This window comes from Herpailurus yagouaroundi, unplaced genomic scaffold (assembly GCF_014898765.1).
Source record: "Herpailurus yagouaroundi ecotype Mexico unplaced genomic scaffold, PumYag 29, whole genome shotgun sequence".
Lineage (NCBI taxonomy): Eukaryota > Metazoa > Chordata > Mammalia > Carnivora > Felidae > Herpailurus > Herpailurus yagouaroundi.
In genome coordinates, this window is record NW_024412377.1 from 29,917,943 (window position 1) to 29,931,278 (window position 13,336).

The 13,336-nt window shown below is 38.2% G+C and overlaps 1 protein-coding gene across 2 annotated transcripts in view; it reads left to right on the top strand.

Moving 5' to 3' along the window:
• The window catches only part of WDR70 (WD repeat domain 70), a 308,347-nt gene that overhangs the window by 193,055 nt on the left and 101,956 nt on the right, over positions 1-13,336 (top strand). The window lies entirely within an intron of this gene.

Genomic DNA, 13,336 nt, shown 5'->3' on the forward strand with positions numbered 1-13,336 from the left:
TGTGTAAAAAATTCTATGAAATATGTGAAAGTCTTTGGCTAATTCTGAGAATTACCAATAAGCTTTAGAAAGGATTTTGTTGTATGTAGAGATGGTAAAACAAGATTTTTTGATAAGTGTTAAAATGAAAATCTACACTAATATTATAATACTATTTGGTTATATTTATTTTAATAAAAGATTCTGATAAAATTATTAAATCAATAAGTATATATTAAGTATCTACTATATGGTAGGCACTATTGTAGGCACTGGGCATAGCAGATCATAAAAAAATTCCTGCCCTGGGGAATTTTTATTGTAGCTCTTTCAAAAATTATAAAAATAATATTGTTTCAAACAGAATTACCTATCAGACATTTACATTTTGAAAGGGATCCTAGGAAACATAGTTGTCTTTTTTAGGCAGATGAGTTAAATTTAGTTGTCTTGGAATAAGGTAAAAAGTAATGATAGGGAAAAAAGAATCCATGTTGATAATGCTAGAAATATCTTTGGCATTTTCTGTTTGTCAGATCTTTTTATTTCTGTTTTCATCTCCATTGTAAACCCCATAAAGCTTCATAACAGCACAGAGATTTTAGAAATCCTTTGAATTGTAAACTGAGTTTTAACCAAGCAATAAATTTTTTAGTAACTGGCTTTCATCGTCTCTGGGTGCTGTTGGATTAAACAGAAGTTCTCAGACGTGAGGTTTTTTTTGTGTAGCTTTAACAGTGGTGTGTTTAGTGTAATGCATACTAAACATATGTATATATGTGTGCCTTTCTCTTAGAACCCATATATTTTAATAAAGTTCAGGATAGTTTAAAAAAAATTTTTTTTAATGCTGTTTTATTTTTTGAGAAAGAGGGACAGAGTGCAAGCAGGGGAGGGGCAGAGAGAGAAGGAGACACAGAATCCGAAGCAGGCTCCAGGCTCTGAGCTGTCAGCAGAGAGCCCGAAACAGGGCTCGAACACACGGACTGTGAGATCACACCCTGAGCCAAGGTCAGACGCTTAACCGACTGAGCCACCCAGGCGTCCCATGGATAGTTTTTAAAGATTGGCCTTGTATATCATGTGAAATAAATAATATCTTTTGTTTCCATTTTTGTAAAAAGCAAAGCTATTTAAATGTCAATTTATGACCCCCCCCCCCAAATCTTTTAAGGTATTTTGCTTAATTGTAGTCTTTGATTCTATTTTGTTACAATTAAAGAGTACATGAAGGTATTATAGCTTATGATACTACATCCCCTTTGTTACATTTATTCATAGTTTTACATTAGCATGTAAATATATCTCACCTAAAGACAAATCAAATTGAGAAGAAAAAACTTGCTAGCTAGGAAACACAACTTGATTTAAGAACAGAATTTTAGGGGTGCCTGGGTGGCTCAGTTTGTTGAGCATCCATCTTCAACTCAGGTCATGATCTCGTGGTTCATGAGTTCAAGCCCCACGTCAGGCTCTGTGCTGACAGCTTGGAGCCTGGAACCTGCTTCAGATTCTGTGTCTCCCTTTCTCCGCCCCTCCCCTGCTCATGCTGTCTCTGTCTCAAAAATGAATAAACACTAAAAAAATAAAAAAAAAGAAAGAAAAGAACAGAATTTTACTGGGACACCTGAGTGTCTCAGTCAGTTGAGTGCCAGATTTCAATTCAGATCATGATCTCACGGTTCATGAGTTCAAGCCCCACATCGGGTTCTCTGCTGTCAGCACTATCAGTGCAGAGCCCTGGTTGGATCCTGTGTTTCCCTCTCTGCCCCTCCCCTGCTTGCACTCTCGCCAAAATAAGTAAATATTTTAAAAACCACAGAATTTTACAAAATTTCTTAATTATTAAGCAATAATAAATTACCCACAGGGAAACACTAAAGCTGAGGTAAAAAAACCTACTAGCAATAGTTTTTCCATGCAGTAGCCAGAGAATTACATGGTAAATAGTGGTTAATACATGTGTGTGTTTTGGGACAATTAAGTAAAGCTATCACAATTGCCCTATTTATTCATTGAATTCTCATTAGACTAACTGGAATTTTAGCAAATTAAATGAAATATTTCTTCTTTTAGAAGTATCTGTTAGTGAGCAATTCCTGTGTTCTCAGGACCTACCTCTAGAATTATGTTGGCCGGTATGGTAGCCACTAGCCACATTTGACTATTTTAATTTAAATAAGGGAAAATTTACAATTTAAATTTCAGTTCCTTAGTCACATAGCACTTCTCAAATGCCAGGTAGCCATGTGTGTCTAGTCATGTGCTGCTCATTGAACAGCGCAGATAAAGAACATCCCCATCAGGACAGAAAGTTCTGTTGGACAGTGGTGCTCAGGAAGAGTGTTTGCCCAGCATCCCTTTCAGTCATGTGATAACGGCCTGCCAGTTTGGGAAGAAGGGCTTTTCAGAGAAGCTTCTACAGGTCTGCACTGCCTCCATGGTCCCTCAGCCCCCACTCATCGGCATGTATCTGAGCAGCGGCAAGAAGGCCAGCACATGGTTGGAGTAAGGCGAGGGAGGTGCAGAATAGTGCATGGTGACATTGGACAGTTAACAGCACACTCCCTGACTTGGTTTCAGCGTCTGCAGAAGCCCTCTCAGCCTTCAACATGCTTCTCCTACATGTTCGTGTGGCTTTCTCCCTTCACGTCTTTTAGTCCTTCGCTCACATTTTCTCGCTTCAGCAAGGCCTTCCTTGACTCCACCCTACGTAAAATTGCAGCCTTTTTCCCACCAGTGGTGCTCTCTATCCCTCTTATTTTCTTCCATCATGCTGATCACCATCTGACACACTCTACTGTATCTTTTACATGCTTGTTTGTTGGCTGTTTGCCTCCAGTAGGATATTGGCTCCACGAAGGAAAGGATTATTGTCTACTTTGCTCCCTGCTGTATTCCGAGAGTAAAGAACAATACCTAGTATACAGTAGATCTTCAATTATGATTTCTTGAATGAATGGGTGAATGAATGTATTCCGGAAAGGTAAGAAATAAGGTTTTCAATTCATTTCTAAGAAGACATTTAAAAATAGCACATAAAGAAGCTATTCTATTTATATGAAGCTACAATGAGAGATAGAGAAAGGATAGGGGAGAAATATATTGAGGTAAATTTTGGTATATCTTTAATGATGTATAAATAAATAGTCTATATTAACATAGGTGGCTTTTTAAAAACTGCATGGCTGGGGCGCCTGGGTGGCTCAGTCGGTTAAGCGGCCGACTTTGGCTCAGGTCATGATCTCGCGGTCCCTGAGTTGGAGCCCCGCGTCGGGCTCTGTGCTGACAGCTCAGAGCCTGGAGCCTGTTTCAGATTCTGTGTCTTCCTCTCTCTGACCCTCCCCCGTTCATGCTCTGTCTCTCTCTGTCTCAAAAATAAATAAACGTTAAAAAAAAAAATTTAAAAACTGCATGGCTTTCAAGTACAATTTCTTTTTTTTTTAATTAAAAAATTACTTTTCAAGTTTAATTTCTGACTTTTAAAATATTCCAGCATTGTATGGTCTTATGAATATTTAATGACTTCTTCTGTTCATACAAAAACACATACCAAATTCTTTGGACATATTTTTCTCAAAGCAGTATTGCTATTCTTTAATATCTATTAAGAATCTACAATATGCTAGAGTCTTTACTAAAAGAACATGCTGTATTTACTTAATTGCAATCACTATTTATAAACTAAGCTTTTGGCAGAAAAATGGGTACCATGATATTTATTTATTTTTGCCTTCTGTAGACACAGGTGATGGGAAGGAATAGTATTTGAAGTTGTTTTGTTTGCCAGTAGGGTACTGTCAGCAGCAGCCTGACCTACTCTCCACCTTATTGCCTCTTACTTCTCCTTTGGCCTGCAACCCCTGCCCAGATTCTAGGGCTGTGCCTTTTGGGAAAATGGCCATGTACTACAACCCCTTACCAGGAAAGCCTCAAGCCTAAGAGATATTGCAGAGACATTTCTCCAGCTCTGTGGCTGATTAGTGCCCACACTCCCAGCCATCCTACTGAATGGTTGGTGTGGATCAGAGAAGGCTAAGGCAAGAACTAGTAATGACATTGGGAGAGAAGTTTCTGGACAACTGAAGCTCCCAGTGCGGAAAAGAACAGGTGTAAAAGAGAATACAGGAAGCAAAGTCACTAGTAGTGGCTTAACTCCAGTGCACTACACATCTTTAAATCTCCAATCACCATCAGATAACCCATGTTAAGCTCAGGTTGATGTATATCCTTTTTCATCTTTCCCTTTATTTGTGTGTATAAACATTCATTAAAAGATTTTGTTTTTATATATAGAGAGAATTTGCAATTTGCTTTTTTTACTTGTAAGCATTGCATGGGCAACCTTGTAAGTGACTAGATGTAGCTCTAATTTGCTTTTTGCAAATTCAAACCTTGTTAGCAAATAGAGATAGCTCTAATTTCTTTATTTAAATGGGATCATAATTTTACACACATGAAACACATACTTTTCAAAAAAATTTATTATTTTTTTATTAATAACTTCTTTGCTCTCATTTTTCTATCTCTACCCCATAAGGCTCTTAAATTATCTGTCATGTATCCTTTTGTGCTTTTCTCCATATCTCTGTATCTCTAGCTAGCTAGCTGTTTAGATCGAGAACATTCACCTGGTATTTTGGAGTACCTAAATACACCTCATTGAGAATGAGACAAAAGAAATTTAAACCTATAAGTAGTTTGTAAAGAAGAGAATAATCTTTAAGATAATTTATAACTAGATGCTTCCTTGTATAGTGGCCAGAATAGGCAAGAGTTAGGGAAAGCTAAGAGGGTCAGGGTAGGTACTCCTAGTCAGGACCTCTGGGAGGTGTGGAATTTAGGAAACCACTATGATCTGTTGGGATTGCAGAGTAATGATGCTGTTATTTTACTAAACAACCTAACAAGGGCTCTTCTTTGTCAAAGCAGTCACATTGAAAGTCTCTTTTGAGATTGTTATTTCTGAAAACGTTTTGAATCTTTTCAAGCTAATTTCAGGTAATGATAAGTACCACAAGGAAAATAAACTAGAATAAGCAGAGTGTTTTGTGGGAGGGCTGGCACTTGAGTCCCTGGGTACCTCGAAGTTGCTTGAAGTCTCACAGAAGTCATTCCTCACTATTGGACCCTATATGCTGCACCTTATAATTTATAGGTAATTTCTGAGATTTAAAAATTTGCTTTTCATAGTATTTTCTATTTAATTTCCATAACGCGGCTTTGATCCTTCTTCTCTCACATCTCATGTAAACAAGTTCAGGCCAAAATCTCATACTATTTGTTAACTACATTCTGTAGTAATTTTTTTAAGGAGGGTTTTTTTTTATCTCCCTGTTTTTTGTACATTCTTATGAAGCTGTCATAACCACTGAAAAGAAAAGCACTAGTTACTCTCAGTTTCAGAATTACCTCTAAGTATGTATACTAAGAGAATCTATTGGTGTGAAGGAAGAATTTTATGAAGAAGAGGTTTTTTTTGTTTATTTATTTATTTATTTTGAGACAGGCAATGTGAGTAAGGGAGGGGCAGAGAGAGGGAGAGAGAGAGAATCCCAAGCAGGCCCTGTGCTGCCAGCACAGACCCCAATGCAGGGCTCGAACCCATGAAACAGAAAGATCATGATCTGAGCTGAAAACAAGAGTTGGAGGCCTAACCGACTGAGTCCTCCAGATGCTTATGAAGGGGAGTTCTTAATGTTTACCTCATCTTTCTCATTTAAATTTTTTTTTTCAACGTTTATTTATTTTTGGGACAGAGAGAGACAGAGCATGAATGGGGGAGGGGCAGATAGAGAGGGAGACACAGAATCGGAAACAGGCTCCAGGCTCCGAGCCATCAGCCCAGAGCCCGACGCGGGGCTCGAACTCCCGGACCGCGAGATCGTGACCTGGCTGAAGTCGGACACTTAACCGACTGCGCCACCCATGCGCCCCTCATCTTTCTCATTTATACCATTAGGACAACTCAGACTTCCATAAATAGAGTTGATATTGCAGATTTTGGAGATTTTAAAAAGAATAATGCTTTGAAATATTTTTAGTGTATAGTATTTTGTCCTTATTTCCAATCTTGTTTTATGACAAAATTGTCATTTCTTGTGTGATTTTAGTGTCACATAACTGCTTTGGAAAAACATTTCATTACATAGTTACTTATCATTTATTATCACTTACAAATGTAACTCATTTCATTCAAAGATTTCCCTTCGAGACTCTTCTAGCCAAAACAGTTGTTTTTAGTCTTGTTTTTTAATTTTTGTGATATACCACTTTAGCTATCAACCTTGGGGATAATGTATGGAGAGCTTTTTGAGATTTGGATTTCTCTGTACTCTTTGAGTGTCATTTATCTTTTTCATAGTGATGTCATCAGAACTTTCATGAGTTAAACATGACTTCCAGTGGCCAACACTGTGCTTGTAGTCCAGGTTCATGCCTTCCTCCAGGTGTCTTCTCCCTTCTTTCCACAAAGACTGGCCATTTAACAGTGATTCACAGCTTTTAGCGAATATCAGTTCAAGTTAAAGCAGCAAAACATTGACTATATGGGGGAGCAAAGTACATTACAGAGGGAAAAGCGGTAGTTTTAAACAATTTTTAAAAAGCAAATTATTGGGGCGCCTGGGTGGCACAGTTGGTTAAGCGTCCGACTTCAGCCAGGTCACGATCTTGCAGTCCGGGAGTTCGAGCCCCACGTCAGGCTCTGGGCTGATGGCTCAGAGCCTGGAGCCTGTTTCCGATTCTGTGTCTCCCTCTCTCTCTGCCCCTCCCCCGTTCATGCTCTGTCTCTCTCTGTCCCAAAAATAAATAAACGTTGAAAAAAAAATTAAAAAAAAAAAAAGCAAATTATTTAGAAAAAGTTTCTGATATCTTACTTTGAGAAAAAATGCTGTATCTCTGAAAAAAAATGTAAAGAGCATTGTTAGAAATTCAAATACAGAGTTTTATGTCTTCATTAGGTCTAATACCGGGAGTCTAAAATGATGTGGACAACTGAATGTCTGCTGCATACTTCTGTAGCTCATTTGTAAATGACACCTGAGACATGAATTACATTATATATTACTTGGGTCTTTCTCTCTATCAGTCCCAAATTTCCTAAGGATTCTGTACCTCGTTTTTCTTATTCATGAAATAAAAGCATGATCTGTACCTTGTCAGACTATTTTGAGGATTATATTAGGTAATATATATAAAGTACCCAGGGGCACCTGGGTGGCGCAGTCGGTTAAGCGTCCGACTTCAGCCAGGTCACGATCTCGCGGTCCGTGAGTTCGAGCCCCGCGTCGGGCTCTGGGCTGATGGCTCAGAGCCTGGAGCCTGTTTCCGATTCTGTGTCTCCCTCTCACACTGCCCCTCCCCCGTTCATGCTCGGTCTCTCTCTGTCCCAAAAATAAATAAACGCTGAAAAAAAAATTAAAAAAAAAAAAAAAAAAAAAAGTACCCAGAATAGGACTTGGACATAACAGGTTCTTAATAACTATTGGTCTTCTTCTTCCTTTTTCTCTTTAGCTCCTAGTCAACCGTTTTTGTAGAATGGTAAAGTTAGATCTCAGGATGCTATCTGACTGTCAAGGTGTCACGATTTTAACGAATTCCTTGGTGACTGAAGGTATGGCTTAAAAAGATGAGAATGTAGATCTCTAGATCCCTAGAGATCCCTGTTACAGCCAGTCATTCAACGTATGAAAATACAGTCACCATCAATTAATAAGAATGTTATATACCCACTGGTTAGTGTGCCTGAGTAGATATATGAAGTATGATTACCTTTTTAAATAAACACTCGAGAGAAAACATGTGACATACAGATTGTCCTGTAGTGTTTTAAACATACATATTTCTCAAAGTTTACTTTTCAAAAGACTCAAAGCACAAATAACCATCAAAACTGTGCAAAATTACTTGCAGGCCCTGAAGTTAAGTTCTAATTTGTCAATTATTTTAATGAAAGCTGAAAGGTTTTACTTACAGTGCTTTTGGAAAATGTCATATACTGTTGGAAGCAACATTTTTCAAATGAGAAAATAACTGGCTTTTGAAAAAAGTTAAAAGATTTTCTTTTAAAAGAAATGATTATTGTCCTTGTTTTTTGAGGTCAGGAATAACAGAGCAATTGAATTTAAGACTTTCAGTTAACCAGGATAAATTAAACACATTCAGCTCTGCTCCCTCTTAAAACCCCACTAAAATGACAGAAAAGGCATTTGTAAAAGCATAAACCCTGATGGACCAAAAGAATTAGGGGGGAGATGACAGCAGAAAAGAGAACTCGAGACACTTTTGGAAGCTGGAAACAGATTCATGAATGGTAACTGACTTAGCCAACAAGAGAAAGCTGAAACCCTAGCCGTGGTGGGAGAAGCCTATAAAAGACAAACTGATTTAACCTGTGGTTCCCTTCTCTCTCGTGTGCAACCAGATCACCGTTCTTCCCTCTCTTCCCCTCACCCCGACAGAATGATAAAGAATTACTTTTGGAGGGGGGTGGTTGTTAGACTACTATTCCGGGTAAAGCTGAGATAAGGGGAGTATCTTCACATAGAGCTATGTTTCTCCTCCCTCCCCCCATGATTACTTTAATAGCAATTACTGAGTGCTTCCTGTGGGGTAGATGGTATTTTAAACCCTCTACATGTAATATTCCATTTAATCCTTATAGCATTCCTGTGATATAAGTACTGTTACTATCATCACTTTGCAGATTCGAGGAAACAAGACACAAAGAGATTAAGTTGCCTACCAAGATTACAGTTAGTAAGGCAGAACTGAGATTTCATCCCAGGCAGTTGATTCAAGAACCTGTACCAGTGGTAGGGATTTGATAAATATTTGCTGAATTAAATTTCAAGGGTTTAATTTACTTATACCCTGGATATGTAAATTTTATTCTAAACATCTTTGCTTTCACACTCTAATTTTGAAATGTACATCTTGTGCAGTATCCTGAAAAAGGCAAAACTGATACCCTGCCTTGATGAATAGACATTAACATACAGAAGGAAGAAAATGTATTTGTTTTGTTTTTGTTTTTTGTTTTTTGTTTTTAAAATTTTAATTCAAGTTAGTTAACACACAGTGTAGTGTTGGTTTAAGGAGTAGAATTTAGTGATTTATCACTTACATATAACACCCAGTATTTATCCCAACAAGTGCCCTCATTAATGCCTGTCACCCATTTAGCCCATCCTCTCTCCTACCTCCTTTCCAGCAACCCTCAGTCTTTTCTCTGTATTGAATTGTCTCTTATGGTTTGCCTCCCTCTCTGATTTTATCTTATTTTTCCTTCCCTTCCCCTATGTTCATCTGTTTTGTTTCTTAAATTCCACATATAAGTGAAATCATATGGTATTTGTCTTTCTCTAACTGACTTATTTTGCTTAGCATAATATACTCTAGTTCTATCCGTGTTGCTGCAAATGGCAAAATTTCATTCTTTTAAAAAATTTTTTTAAATGTTTATTTTTGAGAGCAAGAGCGAGAGAGAGAGAGAGAAAGCATGAGTTGGGGAGGGGCAGAGAGAGAGAGAGGGAGACACAGAATCCAAAGTAGGCTCCAGGCCCTGAGCTGTCAGCACATAGCCCAATATGGGGCACGAACTCATGAACTGTGAGATCATGATCTGAGCTAAAGTCAGAAACTTAACCGACTAAGCCACGCAGGCACCCCAAGATTTCATTCTTTTTGATTGCCAAGCGATATTCCATTGTATGTATGTGTGTACATCTTTGTCCATCAGAAAGAAGAAAATGTAACTGATGAAAACAATGTATGAAAAAATTCTTAGGTTTAGATGATCATATACTGATCAAAGTTGCCCAGGGAAGCCGGAAGAAAAATTAAAGTTAAATTAACATAAGCATTTTTCTTATAAAGATTATAAATGTTCTTAAGACATTTTAACTTAAACTAAGAGAATTAGAATTTAAACTAGAAGAATTAGAATTTTCTCCTAAATGTGGTAGGAGTAAAAACAAATATTATTATTTGTGGATATATATTGATCATTAGGACAGAAAAAAATGGAAATTGGTCAGGAACCAGAAACCTCTAGTTTAAAATATGTGAATAAGAGCTGCTGTTATGGGGTCAAATATATAAATATTATAACTAAGCAGTTAGTATAACCTTACATTTTCATTACTCTGAACAAATAGACCGGATGGGCTATACAGATTCAAGAGAATAATGTAGTTTTTGTCACTGTCTGGTGACTTGAATTTAATCAGAATAGTAAACTGAAAATAATTATGAAATATCTGTCAAAAAGTAAGGCATTTTTATCGGCGTGGCAGGTAATCATGATTAGAGGCAGTTATTTTGTAACTCTTTTCAATTTCATTAGAAGTCTATCTAACACATGATTTCCTCAGAAAACCTGATACCAAGCTTTTCCCTATTTAATGGTTCCCAAAGAAAGTTAATTTGGCTGTTTTTTTTTCCTGATTATAAAGGTAATCTATAGTTATTTGTAAAAATACCCACAATGGGGGGCGCCTGGGTGGCTCCGTCGGTTGAGCGTCCGACTTCGGCTCAGGTCACGATCTCACGGTCCGTGAGTTCGAGCCCCGCGTCGGGCTCTGGGCTGATGGCTCAGAGCCTGGAGCCTGCTTCCCATTCTGTGTCTCCCTCTCTCTCTGACCCTCCCCGTTCATGCTCTGTCTCTCTCTGTCTCAAAAATAAATAAACGTTAAAAAAAAAAATACCCACAATGGAAACTCATATGAAGAAAATGAGTTACCTGTAACCACTCCACGCAGAGATGAACATTTCTAGATTCTTTTCTGCACTCACATGGAAGGTGTGTGTGCCTTGCATGTGTTTATTATGGCGAATTGGGTATTTTAGTAGTCCTAATAATTAGCACCCTTCTTCCCTACACGAGTTTTACACAAATTAAGAAATAAGACTGATCACCAAAGCATGACAGATGAAGGCCCAGAATCCACCTTTGTTATAGAGGATGGAGGAGGATAACAGCCTGGAGTGTCCGCTGACTAACTCCTAGAATTGGACAGAATTGCCCACCCAGTCTCATCCACACTGAAGTGAGCCAGGCTAGCCCCAGGACGACTCTGGGCATGGAAAAGCAGAGGAGAATTACTCTGTAAGGTCAGCTTGGACCCAAGAAGGAAAAGCAAAGAGCCAAGCCAAGCATTGTCAATTAATTTTTCCCACGATCACAGGTCAGATTAATGCACAAGCTTCCTTTCTAGGGAAGAGTGAATAAGAGTCGGGGAGAGGTTTGGGGTGGGTGGCTGTCAGGTTAAAAGGGCCTTGCAAGCTATGTGAAGGTGTTTGAATACTCCTCTAGGGTAATGGGAAGCCATTAGATGGATTTTGGGAATGACATGATCCACGCTGTATTTTTAAAAGAATCACTCTGGCTACTTTCTAAAAATTCAAGCATAATTCATATACAGTGTTACACTAGTCTCAGTGTAACAGCAGTCCTATACATTACTCAATGCTTACCACGATAGGTGTAGTTACCATCTGTCACCAAACAATGTTATTGACTATCTTCCCTATGCTGTACTTTTCATCTCCGTGACTTATTTATTTTATAACTGGAAATTTGTACCTGTTAATATCCTTTATACCATTCTGTTTGACCCATCCCTCCTCCACCCTCTCCCCTCTGGCAATCACTCAGGCCATTTTGCATGGAGAATAACCATAAAGGGAGAAAGGTAGAAGTGAGGGGACTGTTTGAGGCTGGATGTTGCAGAGGTCCAGATAATTTCCTGGACCAGGGTGGTAGTGGTAGGTAGAGGTAATGTTTGGATTTTGGAGATTTTTTTGAAGCTAGATTGACAAATGGGTAAAATTTAATGTAAAGGTAATTTTTTTTTTTCCCACAGTATTTTAAATTATGCCTTTTTAAAGAGTTGTGTGGAAAGAAAACCACAGGCCCAAAACGGTGTCACTTAGGTTAAGGCTCCAAGTCAGTAAACCCAGACTTAATGCCTCACCCAATTCTAGTTTCAAGCCCCCGAGAATGTAACCTTAAACCAGTCAACAAGGAAATTTTCTGGTCAGCATCAGGAAGACTACTGATAGACCCCTCTTGTTACCCTTAGGAGGGCAACCTTGCCTAAAACAGTGGATTGTTTGCTAATAATTTTTTTTCTGTTCCCTCTCTACCTTTACAAACCTTTTCTGTAGCCCTTTGGAGCTCCCCTCTACTTGCTTGATGGGATGCTGCCCAATTCGTGCATTGATTAATAAAGCCAGTTAGAGCTTTAAAGTTTGCTTGGTTGAATTTTTGTTATTTAACAACTGGTATAATAATAGAGAATTTAATTTGAGAAACGACTCAATAAAACACATTTGGTCGTTCATTTTCATGGTTTCTGAGTTTCTAATGGTAAGTAGGTTGCTTGGGGTTGAGAATTTGGATTACATGAAAATCTGTTTTGATTTTGTGTTATTTTAGCTAATTTTGAACAGTTCGTTTTACCTTTGTTATTGTTGTATATCGGTTGGCAATTTGGAGTAAATGCTCCCTAATTCTTTTTTTTTTTTTTTTTTTTTTTAAATTTTTTTAACGTTTATTTATTTTGGGGACAGAGAGAGACAGAGCATGAATGGGGGAGGGGCAGAGAGAGAGGGAGACACAGAATCAGAAGCAGGCTCCAGGCTCTGAGCCATCAGCCCAGAGCCCGACGCGGGGCTCGAACTCACAGTCTGTGAGATCGTGACCTGAGCTGAAGTCGGACGCTTAACCGACTGCGCCACCCAGGCGCCCCTCCCTAATTCTTAAAAAAAAAAAAAAAAAAAAGGAATTTTTTGCATCTTTTATAGCATGGGTGAAGTCCTTTGCAGTTGTCCAGGTAGGCTATTATGTCATTTAAAATGGTGGCTCTCTGCAAGAGGACTAGAGTCTCTAGAAAGCCTATATAAGGGATGCCTCCTCTGTGGAGAGAGATTTCCTGAGCTGTGTTTCTCAGCTTCAGGACAGCTTTGATTTATTTTGTAAGCTGAAGAGGCCAAACATTACTGTTTTAATCATTATAAACAAAATAGTAAATGCTAAATGTTCACTCAATAGAGCCACTAGTAGGGGTTTTATATACAGAATGTAATGTCTGAGCCAAAAATGTGAAAGAGTTCTCTGGGCTGTGTGCATTCTCTTTTAACCTACTCTTTGATTCATTGCAACTGGAGAAGGGATGCAGCCAGCAATGATTTGAGCTCTGAAACTCTTGCTGCTACAGCAAACCTCTCTGTTCTGTGCGGTTTTTTGTTTTGTTTTGTTTTGTTTTGTTTTATTTTTTAATTTCCTTCTTCTACTAATTATACAAGCCTTAATCATTTGCCACATTTCATAAAACTCAGAAACTTATTTTTA